General features: G+C 38.4%; 1 pseudogene; it reads right to left on the bottom strand.

Moving 5' to 3' along the window:
- Positions 1-16,935: 16,935 nt before the first annotated feature.
- Positions 16,936-18,396, bottom strand: LOC114497151 (annotated as a pseudogene).
- Positions 18,397-18,667: the final 271 nt, after the last annotated feature.

Below are 18,667 nucleotides of genomic sequence, written 5' to 3'. Positions count from 1 at the left end.
GATCACAACTATGAACAATAAAATGGCAATAAGTTCATATCTATCAACAATGGAATCTAAAAAACAAACTAGGCAAACAAGAAGAACAAAGAGAGAATCACAGACACAGAGTGGTTTGATGGTTGTCAGGTAGGAGGGTAGTATAGCATACTGAGTGAAGAGATGAGGGAATTAAGAAGTATAAACAGGTAGTTACAGAATAGCCATGGGGATGTAAAGTACAGAAAATGAAATAGAGTACCCTAAGAACTTATATGCATGACCCATAAACATGAACAATGGTATGGGGATTGCCTGAGGGAATGGAGGGTGCTGGGTGGAGAGGGGCAAAAGGGGAGCAATCAGGACAACTGTAATAGTGTAATCAATCAAATATAATTCAAGACAAAAATAATGGCCTTAAATGTAAATAAGTTAAGTGCTCCAATTAAAAGACATGGGGTATCTGAATGGATAAGAATCATAATCCATATATATGCTGCCTACAAGAGACCCACATCAGAACAAAAGATTTACAATGGTTGAAAGTGAAGGGATGGAAATAAATATTCCATGCAAATGTAGATTTTTTTAAAAAGCTGGTGTATCAATACTATATCTGAGAAAATAGACTTCAAAACAATGCTATAAAAAAAGACAAAGAAGGTCACTACATAACTAAAGAGATCAATTCAACAATTAAGTTATACACCTTATCAACATATATGTGTCCAATATAGGATCCCCTAAGCATATAAAGAAAATCTTGGTGTACTTTAAAGAAGATATTGACAGCAATACAGTCATTTGGGGGAATTTTAACACCACACTGTCATCATTGGATAGAAATTCCAGATGAAAAATCAACAAGAAAAGAGGAACCTTAAGTGACATTTTAGAACAAATGTATTTAATTGATATTTACAAAACATTTCATCCTCAAGCATCAGAAAACACATTTTTCTCAATTGCACATAGATCATTCTCAAAAATAGATCACATGGTAGGACACAAAATAAATCTTAACAAATTCAAGAGAATTGAAATCATATCAAGCATTTTCTTAGATCACAACAGTATGAAACTAGAAATGAACCTTAGTAAAAAAGCCCACAAAATTATTCAAATACATGGAGGCTAAATAGCATGTTATTAAATATTGAATGACTCATCAGTGAGATCAAGGAGGAAATCAAAAAGTGCCTGGAATCAAATGGAAATGAACACACAACAACCCCAAACCTATGCACAGTGGATGTGAACCTGGAAGGGAAGTTCATAGAATTATAGGTATACTTCAAGAATATAGAAAAGTCTCAAATAAATAATCTAACCCTGAAACTAGCCCTGAACTAGAAAAACAACAACAAACAAAATCCAAAGGGAGTAGAAAGAAGGAAATAATCAAGATCAGAGCAGAAATACTAACCAGACGAGAGAGAGAAAGAGAGACAGAGAGAGAGAGAGAGACAGAGAGAGAGAGACAGAGATCCCAATTAATAAAATCAGAAATAAAAGAGGGGAAATAATAACACCATAGAAATACAAACGGCTGTAAGAAAACACTACACTATGGACAACTATATGCCAAGAATATGGACAAGGTGGGTGAAATGAATAAATTTCTAGAACCACACAATCTCCCAAAACTGAATTAGGAAGAAGCAGAGCACCCGAATAAATAACAACCAATTACATTTAAGCAGTAATGAAAAAACTCCCAGCAAACAAAAGTCTGCACCAGAGGGTTTCATAGGCATATTTTACCAATCATTCAAAGAACTAATACCTATCCTCAAACTATTCCAAAAATTCAATAAGATGGAAAGCTTCCAAGCTCTTTTTACAAGGTCAGTATTACCCTAATTCCAAAACCAGTTAAAGACAATAAAGAAAGAAAACTATAGGCCAATATCCATGATGAACATTGATGCTAAAATCCTCAACAAAATACCAGCAAACTGGATCCAGCAATACATTAAAAAGAGCATATACCATGATCAAGTGGGATTTATCCTGGGGATGCAAGGTTGGTACAATATTCACAAATAAATAAGTGTGATACATCACAAAAACAAAAGGAAAGGTAAAATCACACAATCATATCAATAGATACAGAAAAAGCATTTGATGAATTCCAGGACCTATGTATTTTTTAAAATATATTTTATTGGATTTACTTTAAGAGAAGATGGCGGTGAGGTAGGTGGAAGCAGAGTCCACTTTCCCCAGCACACGGGTGAAACACCTAGCCAATCTTCTGAGGAACAGAGCAAATAGCCAATGGTATTCCAGAATATATAAGATCGGAGACCAAAAATTATAGAGGACATTGAAAAATCAGATGGTAAGGAGAGTGTTTAAGGACAATAAGGTCCCTGGGACCAGCGCGGGGCAAGGGTGGCTGCAGCCCCAGCCATGGTGCCTACTGGGTCTGCTGCAAGATTCTTGGGAGAGAGCCAGGCTGGGCTGTGTGAGAGGCCAGGTGCTTGTTTGGACAGGGAAGCTTGAATAGAAGGAATTTTTCAAAAAGAAAAATAGAAAAAAGAGGCACTCCGTAGCTGTTTGGGGAATTCTCCACATCAACCACCCTCCTCCTGCAGCCCTACACCCACAGTCCCCAGTTGGTATGCACCAGACCTGTGGCCAAGGGCAGCCTGCCTGCACCCACTGCAGAAGCACCAGGGATGATGCACATCTGGTCCAGCCTGGCGGGTTCCACACTCACTCACACCTGAAGCACCAGGGACATTGTGCACCCAGTGAGCGATCCACAGCTGCCTGTCCACATTCATGCCCTAGACACCAGGGACAGAGCACCTCCCACCAGGCCCCTGTGCCAAGAGCCCTGCAGGGCCAACTGGCTCTCTAGGAGGGAGGTGCAAAAGCCCCTCAGAGGGGAGCTACAGTCCCCAGAATAATTTGACTCAGTGTGGGGCTGAACTACCCTGAAGGGGCACTGAGAGTCCCTAGCATCGAGGACAGTAAAGAGCAAGAAGGTGGTGTGTGAGTTGCCCCTAACTGGTACACCTCAAGGACAGTGCAACTGGTGGACTAAAGGCCTAGGTTGGACACAGAAGGGCACTGAGGAACTCGGCTGGAGGCTGGACAACAGTGAAGAGTGTGGCTTAGGAAGGGAGAAAAGCAAAACCAATCCCTCCTTAACCTGATGCAGCCAGGAAGACCAGCAAAACTGGCCTGACTGATTTAAAGTCAGCAGTAGGCTTTTTTTTTTAATTCCTTCTTCCTTTTGGTCCTTCTTTCTTTTTTTATTCCTTTTTCCTTCCTTATTTTTAATTTTTTTAATTTTAATTTTTAAAATCTTCTTCCTTTCTTTCCTTCTATCTTTTTTGATTCCTTCTCCCTTTCTTCCTTCCTTTTTTTCCCCTTCTTTTCCCACAGGTGAGACAATGGAGCGGAGAAAAGACCAGAGTTAGACCAAAACAGGGGAGCTTAGGAGATTAAGAAGACTGAACCACTGAATCTCACAGGTATCCTACCACAGAAGTTCACACCATAAACCCAGGGAGTCAAAACAGATCAATTTAAGAAGCAGAGGCTAACAAGAAGAGTCTCACAAACAATGGGAAGACAAAGAAACAATCCACAAATGAAGGAAAAGGAGGAAGCCTCAGAAAGAATGTTAAATAAAATAGAGGCAAGTCAACTATCATATATTGAATTCAAATCAATGATTATCAGGAAGCTTAATAAGTTCACAGTAAATTATTAGAAGCTATAGGGAAACTACAATGAACTCACTGCACACAATAGCAACATGAAAAAGGAAATAGAAACTATCAGCAAGGTCCAAGAGGAAATGAAGAATACAATTTCTGAACTGAAGAACACAGTAGAAGGAATCAAAAGCAGGCTCGATGAAGCAGAAGGTAGGATCAGTGAGATAGAAGACAAGGTAGAAAAAAACACCCAGAAAGAGCAAGAAAAGGAAAAGAGGCTCAGAAAGAATGAACAGGGATTAAGGGAAATGAAGGACAACATGAAATGTAATAATATCTGTATAATAGGGATACCAGAAGAAGAAGAAGAGCAAGGGATAGAAAATGTGTTTGAAAAAGTAATGATGGAAAACTTCCCTAATTTGATGACAGAAAAAGTCACACAAACATAGAAAGTCCCAATCAAGAAGAATCCAAAGAGGCCCACTTCAAGACACATCATAATTAAAATGGCAAAATGTCAAGACAAAAAAAGAATCTTAAAGGCAGCAAGGGAGAAACAGGAAGTAACACGCAAGAGAGCCCCGATAAGGTTAGCAGCTGATTTCTTAATAGAAATGCTCTAAGCCAGAAGGGAACGGCAAGAAATATTCTGTGTAATGAGAACCACAGGACTACAACCAAGGCTACTGTACCCAGCAAGGCTCACAATCAATATAGAAGGCCAAATGAGATGCTTCCCAGACAAAAGAAGTCTAAAAGAATACACCTCCACCACACCAGCTCTGCAAGAGATGCTAAAGGGCCTGCTTTAAGGAAAGGAAGGAAAGAGAGAAAGAGAGAGAGAAAGGAACACAGGTAGGAGAAAAATGACAATGAATAAATACCTATTAATAATAACCTTAAACATAAATGGATTAAATGATCCGATCAAAAGTGACAGAATAGCTGAATGAATAAGAACTCATGATCCACACATATGCTGCCTACAAGAGATGAACCCCAGGACAAAAGACCTACACACACTGAAAGTGAAGGGCTGGAAACAAATTTTTGAAGCAAACAGACAAGAAAAAAAAGCCAGGGTACCAATACTCATATCAGACAAAATAGACTTCAAAAAAAAGTCCATAAAAAGAGAACCAGAAGGTCACTTCATAATACTCCAGGGAAGAATCCACCAAGAAGACATAAACATTGTAAATATATATCTACCCAACATAGGTGAACCCAAATACATAAAGAAAATCTGGGAGGATTTCAAAAAAGATACTGACAGCAACACAATTACAATAGGGGATTTTAACACCCCACTGTCAAAAATGTCCAGATCTTCCAAACAAAATATCAATAAAGATATTGTGGCATTGAACAATGCCCTAGATGAAATGGACTAAACTGATATTTATAGAGCCTTTCATCTCAAAGAAGTGAAATACGTATTCTTTTCAAATGCACATGGAACATTTTCAAAGATAGACCACATGATAGGACACAAAACAAGCCTCAATAAATTCAGACAATTGAAATCACACCAAGCATTTTCTCTGACCACAAGGGACTGATATTAGAAACCAACCCCAAGGGAAAAAACCCAAAACACTCAAAATCATGGAGATTGAATAGCATGCTATTAAACAATGAATGGATTAAGAATGAGATTAAGGAAGAAAGCAAAAAGTTTCTGGAAACAAATGAAAATGAACTCACAACAACCCAAAACTTATGGGACACAGTGAAGGCAGTCCTGAGAGGGAAGTTCATAGCCATACAAACCTACCTAAATAAGATAGAAACATTTCAAATAAGCAACCTAACCCTATGCTTACAAGGACTTGAGGAACTACAACAAAGACAAACCAGAGCAAGTAGAAGGAAGGAAATAACACAGATCAGAGAAGAATTAAACAACATAGAGATTAAAAAAACAATTCTAAGGATCAATAAAGCCAGGAGCTGGTTCTTTAAAAAGGTAAACAAAATTGACAAGCCTTTAAGCAGACTCATCAAGAAAAAAAGAGAGAGGATACAAATAAACATAATTAGAAATGAAAGGGCAGAGATTACAACAGATACCACAGAAATACAAAGGATTGTAAAAAGTAATCTGAAGAACTGTGTGCCAAGATATTTGAAAACCTAGGTGAAATGGACACATTTCTAGAAAAATATAATATTCCAAAATGCAATGTAAAAGAAGCAGAAAGCCTGAACAGACCAATAAGAGCAGACAAAATTGAAACAGTAATCAAAAAACTCATGACACACAAAAGCCCTGAATCAGAGGGTTTCATAGGAGAACTCTACAAAGCATTTAAGGAAGAGCTAACCCTTATCCTTCATAGACTATTCCAAAGAATCCAAAATGATGGAAGACTCCAAAACTCTTTTTATGAAGCCAACAGCATCCTAGTCCCAAAACCAGATAAGGACACAACAAAGAAAGAAAACTTCACCAATATTGCTGATGAATATCATAGATGGTAAAATCCTCAACAAAATATTGGCAAACTGCATCCAACAATACATTAAAAAGATCATACACCATGAACAAGTGGGTTTCCTCTCAGGGATGCAAGGATGGTACAATATTTGCAAATCAATAAGGGTAATACATGACATAAACAAATAAAAGACAAAAATCACATGATCATAGCAATAGATGCAGAAAAAGCATTTGATAAGGTAAAAACACTCAGCACTCATTTATGATAAAAACACTCTGCAAAGCAGGAATAGAGGGAGCCTTCCTCAAAATAATAAAGGCCATATATGAGAGATCTACAGCCAACATCATACTCAATGGGAAAATACTACAATTTTTCCCACTAGGATCAGGAACAAGACAAGGTTGTCCACTTTCAACATAGTATTGGAAGTTTTAGTCACAATGATCAGACAACAAAAGAAACTAAAAGGCATCCAAATTGGAAAGGAGGAACCCAAACTGTTATTGTTTGCAGATGACATGATAGTGTACATAGAAAATCCTATAGATTCCGCCAAAACACTGCTTGACTTAATAAATGAATTTGGCAAAACAGTGGAATACCAAGTCAATAATTGTGAAATCAAAGGCATTTTCCTATACCAACAATGAAATAGCAGAAGCACAAATCAAGAAAAAAATCCCATTTGATATAGCAACAAGAAAAATAAAGTACCTAGAATAAACCAAACCAAGGAAGGAAAAGACCTGTACTCAGAAAACTATACAACACTGAAGAAAGAAATCAAGAAAGATGTGAACAAATGGAAACATATACCGTGTTCATGGATTTGAAGAATTAACATCATCAGAATGTCCATACTACCCAAAGAAATTTACAGATTCAATGCAATACCTATTAAAGTACCAATGGCATATTTCACAGATATAGAACAAATACTTCAAAAATTTACATGGAACTATAAACAACCCGGAATAGCTGCTACAATTTTTAGAAAGAAGAGCAAAGTAGGAAGGATCACAATACCTGATACCAAACTGTATTGCAAGGCCACTGTCATCAAAACAGCCTGGAACTGGCATAAAAACAGGCACATGGACCAATGGAACAGAACAGAGAGCCCAGAAATAAATCCAAGTCTGTATGTCAATTAATTTTCAACAAAGGGGACAGCAGCATAAAATGGAGTAAAAATAGCCTCTTCAGTAAATGGTGTTGGGAGATCTGGGCAGCTACATGCAAAAAAAAAAAAAAAAAGAAAAGAAACTTGAGCACCAGCTTACACCATACACATAAATAAGTTCAAGGTGGATAAAAGATTTATATATAAGTCATAACACCATTAAAGTCCTAGAAGAGAACATAGGCAGGAAAATCTCAGATATTTCAGGCAACAATATTTTCACTGATATGTCCCCTAAGCAAGGGACATAAAGGAAAGAATAAACAAATGGCATGTCATTAAAATAAAAAGCTTCTGCACAGCTAAAGAAAACAGTATTAAAATGAAAAGAGAACCAACTGTATGGGAAAACACATTTGCCAGTCATAGCTCAGAGAAGAATTTAATCTTCGAAATATATGAAGAACCCACACAACTCCACTCCAGGAAGACAAACAACCCAATTAAAAAATAGGCAAAGGACTTGAACAGACACTTCTCCAGGGAGGACATACAGAGGGTCCAGAGACACATGAAAAGATGCTCAGTATCACTAGCTATCAGAGAGATGCAGATGAAAACCACAATGAGATACCACTTCACACCAGTCAGTATGGCCATCAGAAACAAAGCAACAAGTGTTGGAGAGGTTGTGGATAAAAGGAGACCTTAGTGCATTGTTGGTGAGATTGCAGATTGGTACAACATGGAATTTTCTCAGAAAACGGAAAATGGATCTCCCTTTTGATCCAGCAATTCCACTACTAGGATTATATCCTAAGAACCCTGAAATACCAATCCAAAAGAACCCAAGCACCCCAATGTTCATAGCAGCACAATTTGCAATAGATAAGTGTTAGAATCAACCAAGGTGCCCATAAGTAAATGAATGGATCAAAAACTATGGTATATTTACACAATGGGATTCTGCACATTAGAAAGAAAGGAGGAGCTTCTACCCTTTGCAACAGCATGGATGGAGCTGGAAAGCATTATGCTAAGAGAAATAAGCCAGGTGGTGAAAGACAAAGACCATATGATCTCACCTTTAACAGGAAACTAATCAACAAAACAAACAAACAAGCAAAATATAACCAAAGACACTGAAATTGAGAACAGGCTGACAGTGACCAGAGAGGAGAGGGGAGGTAATTTCAGGGGAAAAGGGTGACAGTTTGCTGGAACAAGTGTAAAGGACACATGGACAATAACAAAGGAGGGTTAGAAATGAGAGGGAGGTAAGGAGGGTGGGAGGGGTGGGCTGGGATAGGGGGAAAAGGCAGAAAACTATACTTGAACAACAGTTAAAATAAAATTTAAAAAATAAATTAAAAAATAAAATTTATTTTATTGATTATGCTATTAAAATTGTCCCAAATTTTTTCTGTTTGTACCCCTCCACCCGATACTCCATTCCCTCTAGCAATTATCCCCATTAGTTCATGTCTATGGGTCATGCATATAAGTTTTTTGGTTACTCCGTTTCCTATACTCTTCTTAACATCCCTTTATTTTGTACCTACCAATTTATACTTCTTAATCCCTGCACCTTTGCCCCCATTCTCTTCCTTCCCCCTCCCAGTAGATAACCCTCCAAATGATCTCCATATCTATGATTCTGTCCCTGTTCTACTTGTTTGCTTAGTTTGTTTTTTAGATTCAATTGTTGGTAGTTGTGAATTTATTGCTATTTTAATGTTCATAATTTTATCTTCTTTTTCTTATATAATTCCCTTTAAAATTTCATATAATAATGGCTTAGGGATGATGAATTTCTTTAGCTTTCTTTGTCTGGGGAGCACTTTATCTGCCCTTACATTCTAAATGATAGCTTTGCTGGATATAGTAATCTAGGCTATAGGTCCTTGCTTTTCATCACTTTGAATACTTCTTGCCAGTCCTTTCTAGCCTACAAAGTTTCTCTTGAGAAATCTGCTGATAGTCATAAGGGAACTCCTTTGTAGGTAATTCTATGATTTTCTCTTGCTTCTTTTAAGATGCTCTCTTTATCTTTAACCTTTGGCATTTTAATTATGGTGTGTCTTGGTGTGGTCCTCTTTGCATCTATCTTGTTTGGGGTTCTCTGTGATTCCTGGACTTGTATGTCTATTTCCTTCACCAAATTATGGAAGTTTTTCAAATAAGTACTCAGTTTCTTGCTCTTCCTCTTCTACTTCTGACATCCCTGTGATTTGGGTGTTGGTATGTCTGGAGATGTATGAGAGATTCCTTAGCCTATCCTCACTTCTTAAAATTTTTTTCTTCTTGCTGGTCTGATTGAATGCTTTTTTCTTCCTTATGTTCTAAATTGTTGATTTGATTCTCAGCTTCAACTCCTTCAGTGTTGGTTCTCTGTAGATTTTTCTTTATTTCACTTAATGTAACTTTCATTTCTGCCTGGGTCTTTTTTATGCTGTTGAAATACCCAATGAGTTCCTTGCGCATCCTGATAACCAGTGTTTTCAACTCTGTATCTAATTGGTTGCTTATCTCTACTTTGTTTAGTTCTTCTTCTGGAGTTTTGTTCTGTCCTTTTGTTTGGGGCATATTTCTTTGTCTCCTAGGTTTGTCAGCCCCCTTGGGTTTTTTCTGTGTATTAAGTATAGCTGCTTTGACTCCCTTTCTTCATAGCATGGCCTATCACAGAAAAGTGCACTTGTTTGGATGAATGTGCCTTCTTTAAATCGTTGGTTGTCAGACTTTACAGCTTGACTTTCTGATGAATCTGGGTGATATACTGTAATTTTTGCTGTAGTTGTATGAAGAGGCAAAGTGTGTTTACCTATGTCTCCATCTTCACTGGGCCAGGATCCATGTATGATAAAAACTCTAAGCAAAGTGGTAATAGAGGGAGCATTCCTCAACATAATAAAGGTCATATATTAGACACCTACAGCCAACGTCATACTCAATGGGCAAAAACTGAAAGGATTTCCTCTAATACAAGGAACAAGACAGGGATATGTGCTTTTGCCATTCTTGTTCAACATAGTACTAGAAGTCCTAGCCACAGTTATCAGACAAGAAGAAATAAAAGGCATTCACATTGGAAAGGAAGAAGTAAAACCATCACTATTTGCAGACTGCGTGATATTATACATAGAAAACCATATAGGCTCCACCAAAAATCTACTAGACCTAATTAACAAATTTGGGAAAGTAGCAGGATACAAAATCCTCAGAAATCAATGGCATTTGTATGCACCAATAATGAACTATCAGAAAGACAAACCAAGAAAACAATCCCATTTACTAATGCAACAAAAACAAATGAGGTACCTAGGAATAAATTTAACCAATGAGGTAAAAACTTTTATTTGGAAAACTATAAAACACTGAAGAAAGTAACCAAAGAAGATACAAATAAATGAAAGCATATACCAAGTTCATGGATTGGAAGAATTAACATCATTACAAAGTGCACACTACCCAAAACAATCTATAAATTCAGTGCAATTCCTATTAAAATATAAAAACATATTTCACAGAATTAGAACAATGATGCAGATCTGGCTCGTGGGGTCCACCACATTGTGGATGTGACACGAGACATTCACATGGACTACCGAGCCTGGTGGAGGAAAAGGGACAGCATGGCTTTTTCTCTCAAGGGGAGCCAAAAGCCACAGCCTCCACCATGACAGGCCTTTATTTCTTTTCTTTGCATATTACATGATGGTCCTCATTTACTATTCACAGGTTGGCTTTAGGTGGTTATCTTTTACAGAAAACAAAGGAGACTAATCACATCACAGAAGAAGGGTATTTTCAAATGAAGAGGCAAAAGAGGTTGAGCCAGTTACACTCATCCTTGGAAGGTTTAGCAAGGATTTTAGGAAGTTATTTTGCAGTAAATGTCCTCAATTTAGGGCGAGGGAGTTTTTTAGCAAGAGCAAGACTCAAAGCGGCCTAGGTACACTGCAGGCCTGATTCCCCACGGGAGAACCTATCTGTGGGTATGGGTCCTGTGCATCTCCGAGTGGGAGCTGGGCCCACGCCTTGCAGAACGGTTTCCTACATTCCCCCTGTGTTTTTAGTTAGGATCGCTATGGATCCCACAAAGCTTGCTACTTGATGGTCTCTCACATGACCCTGGGAAAATAATTCGCAAATACATCAAAGTACACAGAGCATTATTAAGCAACCAGTGGTTCAAAAGACCCACATTCTCAGATTAAGCCCATCAATCATTGTCAGGCAGCAATGATGAAGTAGATAACATTCAAAGAATTCTGAGGCCCTTTTGAGTCAGGGTCAAATAGCTAAAGGGCCATAAAATTTGGGGGAAACAAACTCATTTCAGGCTTGGACCCTTATAATTTAAATTGAGGGTATTAGCAAAGCAGGTTTCATAGGATTGTATGCTTTCTCTCTTAGGCCTGACTGCCCTGGGAGAACCTATCCATGGGCGTGGGTCCTGTGCATCTCTGAGTGGGAGCTGGGCCCACACCATGCAGAAAGGTCTCTTACAGAACAATTATTTCAAAAATTTATATAGAACCAAAAAGACCCTGAATAGCCTCAGCAATCTTGACAAAAAAGAACAAATTTGGAGGGATCACAATACTTTATATCAAACTATATTCCAAGGACACTGTAATCAAAACAGTCATATACTGGCATAAGAACAGACACATAGATCAGTGGAACAGAATAGAGAGCCCAGAAATAAACCCACATCTTTATGGTCATCTAATATTTGACAAAGGAGGCAAGAGCATACAATGGAGCAAATGATGTTGGGAGAAATGGACTAGTACTTCCAAAAACATGAAACCAGACCACCAACTTATATCATACACTAGAATGAGCTCAAAATGTATAAAATAACTAAATATAAGATGCAATACTGCCCTGGCTGGCGTAGCTCAGTGGATTGAGCGCGGGCTTCGAACCAAAGCATCGCAGGTTCGATTCCCAGTCAGGGCACATGCCTGGGTTGCAGGCCACAACCCCCAGCAACCGCACATCGATGTCTCCCTCCCTCCTTCTCTCTCTCCCTCTTTCTCTCCCTCTCTCTCTCCCTCTCTCTCTCTCCCTCTCTCTCTCTCTCTCTCTTTCTCCCTCCCTTCCCTCTCTGAAAATAAATACATAAAATCTTTAAAAAAAAGATGCAATACTATGAAAATCCTAGAGAAAAACATAGGTCGTAAAATTGCAGATATCTCACATAGCAATATTTTGTCAATATATCTCCTACGCCACTGAAAACAGTAGAAAATTAACAAATGGGACTACATCAAATTAAAAAGGCTTCTTCACAGCTAAAGAAACCATCATCAAAATGAAAACAGAACCCACTGTATGAGAGAGCATATCTGCCAATGATACATTGGACAAGAGTTTAATCTCCAAAATATATAAATACCTCATATGACAAACAATCCAATTAAAAAATTAGCAAAGGCTGAAACACTTCTCCAAGGAGACATACAGATGGCCAATAGACATGAAAAAAATGCTCAATATCACTACCCATCAAAGGGATGCAAATTAAAACCACAATGAGATATCACCTCACACCTGCCAACAGGGCTATCATTAATAAAGCTACAAACAAGTGCAGGCAAAGATGTGGAGAAAAGGGAACCCTAGTGCACTGTTGGTGGGAATGCAGACTGGTACAGCCACTGGGGAAAACAGTATGGAATTTCCTCACAAAATTAAGTGGAACTGCCTTTGGGTCCAGTGATTGCACTTTGGGGAATAGATCCAAAGAATCCCAAAACACCAAATCAAAAGAATATATGCACCCCTATGTTCACAGAAGTGTTATTTACAATAGCCAAGATTTGGAAACCACCTAAGAGCCCATCAGTAGGTGAGTAGGTTAAAAAATTGTGGCACATTTACACAATGGAATACTATGAAGCAGTAAAAAAAATTAGGAATTGTTACCTTTTGTGACAGCATGGATGGAACTGGAGACAATTATGCTAAGTGAAATAAGCCAGTCAATGAAAGACAAATACCATATGATCTCATTATAACTGGAATATAATGAACAAAATAAATGGGCAAGCAAAATAGAAACAGAGGCACAAAAACTTGGAACAGACTGACAGGTATAAGAAGGGAGGATGGAGGTAAGGACTGGTTGAAAGAAATGAAAGGATTAGCAGAGTACATATACGCATGACCCGCAGATATGAACATAAGTGTGTGATTGACTGTGTGAATTGGAACTGTGCTGGGAATAGGCAGGCAAAGGGAAAAAATTGGGACAACTGCAATAGCATAAACAATAGAAAAGACGTGAAAATAAGTGGTGCTTGAAAACTAGACAGACACATACAAAAAAATAAAACTAGGCCACCTTCTTTCACCATATACAAGAATAAACTCAAAACTGAGTAAATATTTAAATATAAGACCTGAAACCATAAAACTCCTAGAAGAAAACATAGGCAGTAAACTCTCTTACAATGTTCTTAGTAATTTTTTTTTTCTGATCTCTCTCTAGCAAGAAACAAAAGAAAGAATAAACAAACTACCTCAAACTAAAAAGCTTTTGTACAGCAAAGGAAACCATCAACAAAATGAAAAGACAACCCACTAAATGGGAGAAGATATTTGCCAATATTCATTGAATAATGTGTTAATATCCAAAATTCATAAAGAACTCATACAACTCAACACACACACACACACACCACCACCACCACCACCACCACCACCAAACAACCCACTTTAAAAATGAGCTAAAGACCTGAACAGAAGTTTCTCCACAGAGGATATACAGAGGCAATAAACATATGAAAATAATGCTCACCCTGACTGGCATGGCTCAGTGGATTGAGTGCCAGCCTGCAAACCAAAAAGTCACTGGTTCGATTCCCAGTCAGGGTATATGCCTGGATTGCAGGCCAGGTCCCCAGCTGGGGGCATGTGAGAGGCAATCAATCAGTGTATTGCTTGAAATTGATGTTTCTCTCCTTCTCTTTCCCCCTCCCTTCCACTCTGCCTAAAAGTTAATAAATAAAATCTTTTTTAAAAAGTTGCTTAATGTCACTAATCATCAGAGAAATGCAAATTAAAACAATAATGAGATGTCACCTCACACATAGGAGAACAGTTGTCATCAATCAACAAACAATGTGTGTTTCTGAAGATTTAGAAAAAAGGGATCCCTTGTGCATTGTTGGTGGGATTACATAGTGGTATAGCTACTACAGAAAAATATATGGAAGTTCCTCAAAAAATTAAAAATAGAACTAACTGCCTTATGAACCAGCAATTCCTCTTCTGGGTATTTATCTGAAGAAATTCAAAACACAAATTCAAACAGATATAAGCACCCCTATGTTCATTGTAGTGTTATTTCCAGTAGCCAAGATATTGAAGCAAGTGTCTATCAATAGATGGTGAGCAAAAGAATATGTGGTACATATATACCATGGAATATTACTCAGCTGTAAAAAAGAATAAAATATTAACCATTTGCAACACAATGGTTGAATCTAGAGGGCATTGTGCTAAGTGAAATAAGTCAGACAGAAAACTACAAATACCATATGATTTCAATTATATGTGAAATCCAAAGAACACAAACAAACAAAATGGACTCATAGACACAGAGAACAAACTGATGGTTACAAACAGAACAAACAGATAGGAGGGGGTGAGGGGCTTGGGTGAATAAAGTGAAGGGATTAAGAAGTACCAATTTGTAGTAAAAAATAGTCATGGATATATAAAGTATAGCATAGAGAAGGTTGTAATAGTTATTACAATAATATTGTAATAACTATTTATGTATGGTTCCAGGTTGGCACTAGGCTTGTTAGGGATCACTTTATAAATTTTACAAATGTCTAACCACTATGCTCTATACCTGAAACTAATAAAAGGGAACCCTGCCTCTTCAACCTGGTGCTTTCCATGCCCCAGTCTGTCTTCTCACATGATTCCCACCCTCCTCTAGAAAGGGTACAACACAGGAGGTTCAGTTCCTGTAGACTTCTCCAGATAATCCTCTGCCCTAGAAGAGTCCACCCTCAAACTTCTCCAAAGCCTCTCCTTCTGGTGCTTGGTGGGTGGTGATCTATAGCTGAAAGATTTATTCATCAGAATCACTCTATGACTAGTCAATCTCAAGATATGTTCAAATTATTCTTAATCATCTAAGCACACCACTGTTTTAAAAGCAAACATTAAAATCAGTAATATGGAGAGCAGATATTTTGAGAATTAAGTTCTTATTTTGAGACGATTGTATATTTACTTGCAAGTAGTAAGAAGTAATACTGAGATCCTGTGTCCCCGGTACCAAGTTTCCCCGGTGGTAACATCTTGTAAAGCTCTAGTACAATATCACAACCAGAATATTGACATTGAAACAGTCAAGATACTGAACATTTCCATCACTACCAGAATCCCTCATGTTCTTTTGTAGGCACATTTGGTGTCACTTAAAAAAAAAAACAACTCAGCTTTTCTTACAGTTATGAAGTCATATCTCATTATGGCTTGAATTAACATTTCCCATTAGGTAACTAATGAGCATCTTTTCCTGTGCTTGTTTGCCATCTGTATATCTTCTTCAATAAAATGTCCCATCTCACCTGGCTGGCGTAGCTCAGTGGATTGAGCGCGGGCTGGGAACCAAAGTGTCCCAGGTTCGATTCCCAGCCAGGGTACATGCCTGGGTTGCAGGCCATAACCCCCAGCAACCGCACATTGTTGTTTCTCTCTCTCTCTGTCTCTATCTCCCTCCCTTCTCTCTCTAAAAATAAATAAACAAAATCTTTAAAAAAAATGTCCCATCTCTGTTTGCCTCCACTTTTATTTTTTATTGTTGTTCGAGTACAGTTGTACTTATTTCCCCCCACCACTTCCCCTGCCTCACTTCCCACCTTTGATCCCACCCCTGATCCCATCCTCCTTTGGTTTTGTCCATATGTCCTTTATAGATGTTCCTGAAAATGCCTCCCACTTTACCTCCTTTATCCCTTCCCACCTCCCCCTCTGGTTACTGTTAGTTTGTTCGTAATTTCAATGCCTCTGGTTATATATTGCTTGCTTGTTTTTTTGTTGATTAGGTTCCACTTATAGGTGAGATCATATGGTGTTTGTCTTTCACTGCCTGGCTTACTTCACTTAGCATAATGTCCTCCAGTTCCATCCATGCTGTCACAAAGGGTAGGATCTCCTTCTTTATTTCTGCTGCATAGTATTACATCATGTAAATGTACCATAGTTTTTTGATCCATTCATTTACAGATGGACACTTAGGTTGCTTCCAACACTTGGCTATTGTAAATTGTGCTACTATGAACATTGTGGTGCATAGGTTCTTTTGGATTGGTGTATCAGGGTTCTTAGGGTATAATCCCAGCAGTGGAGTTTTTTGTTAGCCCCTTTTTAATTTGGATTATTTTTATTCCCTGGAGTTTTGAGAGTTCCTTATATATTCTAGATACTAGTGCTTGGTCAGATACATGTTTTGCAAATATGTTCTCCCAGCCTCTGGCTTGTCTTTGCATCCTTTTAACAGGGTCTTTCTCTGAACAAATGTTTTTAATTCTAATGAAGTCCAATTGATCGTTTTCATTTTATGGCTCAAACTTTTGGTTTCCAGTCTAAGAACTCCTTGCATAACCCTAGATCCTGAAGATTTTTCCCTCTATGTGTTCTAAAAGGTTTCTAGTTTTACTTTTGTTTTAGGTGCAAAGCCTTTATTATTGCTATTATATACAAGCCTAGATGGTCTCTTCTGAATGAAAAGTACAACCTTTTCTTATATTTAGGGAAAGTTATAAAACCTCTTTTTTATTAGAGCAGAATTGTTCCAATAAATCATTTTTTCCAGTGAACACTAGTCCAATAAACAGTCTAGTCTCTGAGCTTTATTAGTTGGCTGTCACCATCGCACTAGTAGGCAATCTCCATTTTCCACAGAATGAAACTCTAATGAATGTTGGTCATCTTCTAGTTTAATCTCTCTGCCTGGCATTTTGGGACTTCCATAAGACAACAGAAGGTCTGACAGAGGAACTTTGAGAAGACGTGACAGCAGTAACTTTACCTTTTGAATTGTCATGGAATCTGGCAGTTGCTTCTCTAGAACATTCTGATGAAGATGGTGAGGATATTTTATCTTCAGTGTTAGCTGATTTTTAAGCAAACACAGTGGTTGCGTTTTGAGTTCCCCATCTTCAGGTGCACCGTATTTGAGGCAGAGTGCCTGGTATCTGGGATGGGCTGCCAGGAACTCCTCATTTGGCTTGTTTTGCCAGCATCCTAGTCCCACCTGCCTCTTCCCATTCATTTCTGAATCCTTTTCTGTATTCTAGCTCTGCTCCAAGCCTGTCCTTGGGAAGAATCTGACATTTGTTCAGAGTTGGCAGCTGACCAATCTTGGCGATCATGAAGTGGTAGGCAGCCTGAACACTGCCTCCCTCAGACAGGGTGTTTCTTCAGCAGAACAAAGAGCTTGGACTCTGTAACTTATCCAGCTCACTGAAAGATGGCCCGTGTTATCCAATTGTTATTGACTACAAGGTTTTGCAAGGAAGGAAACATTAACGTTTTGCATCAAATCCCAGAATCTGGGAAATGTAGAGAAATCCCAGTGTTGGAAAGAATTAGTTGTTCTAGTCTGGGCAGATACACTATTAGAAACAGCTGATTTTAATCAATTACGTGATTATGGAAATAGTCTAATGTGACCATCTGTAGAATGTCAGCCAGCTTTTCTGAAATGGAAATATTGTTAGGCTCCAGGTAGAGCTCCTCTAGGACCTGCCACCCCAAGGCACACCAGGGCACCTCAGCCTACATTACTCCTGTTCAGCAGAGGACTAAAACCGTTTCAGTGCAGGAAATGTTCCAGTTGGAGATGGTGAGCCAGGGGGAAACCTCAGTTAATTGTCTCTGAGATTAAGGATGTCCAGGTGTCTGAGCTGATCAGCAGTGTCTACAACTTCATCCCATGCTGACAAAAGGTTTATTGACAAATCTACTTCTCTAACATTAGGACATGCTTTGGCAACGCCCCTTTATCATTGGCACAACCCAGTTCCTCACAGTTCCTCAAAGAAATTTCTTGCAATGAGCTCAGCTGGCTTTGTTGTTTTATAATAGAGTAAAAACCAATAGTTTCCACAGGTCTATTTGCAATTTTTAAAAATATATTTTATTGATTATGCGATTACAGTTGTCCCATTTTCCCCCTTCACTCCCCTCAACCCTGCACACCCCCTCCCACCCACATTCCCCTGCTTTAGTTCATGTCCATGTGTCATAAATTCTTTCACTTCTACATTTCCCACACCATTCCTGCCCTCCCCCTGTCTATTTTCTACCTATTGTCCATGCTACTTATTCTCTATATCTTTTCCCCCTCTCTCCTCCTCCCACTTCCCTGTTGCTAACCCTCCATGTGATCTCCATTT

The sequence above is a fragment of the Phyllostomus discolor genome, chromosome 5 (assembly GCF_004126475.2).
Source record: "Phyllostomus discolor isolate MPI-MPIP mPhyDis1 chromosome 5, mPhyDis1.pri.v3, whole genome shotgun sequence".
Taxonomy (NCBI): domain Eukaryota; kingdom Metazoa; phylum Chordata; class Mammalia; order Chiroptera; family Phyllostomidae; genus Phyllostomus; species Phyllostomus discolor.
The sequence above is the reverse complement of the archived record's forward strand: the minus strand, read 5'-3'. Positions and strand labels throughout refer to the sequence as shown.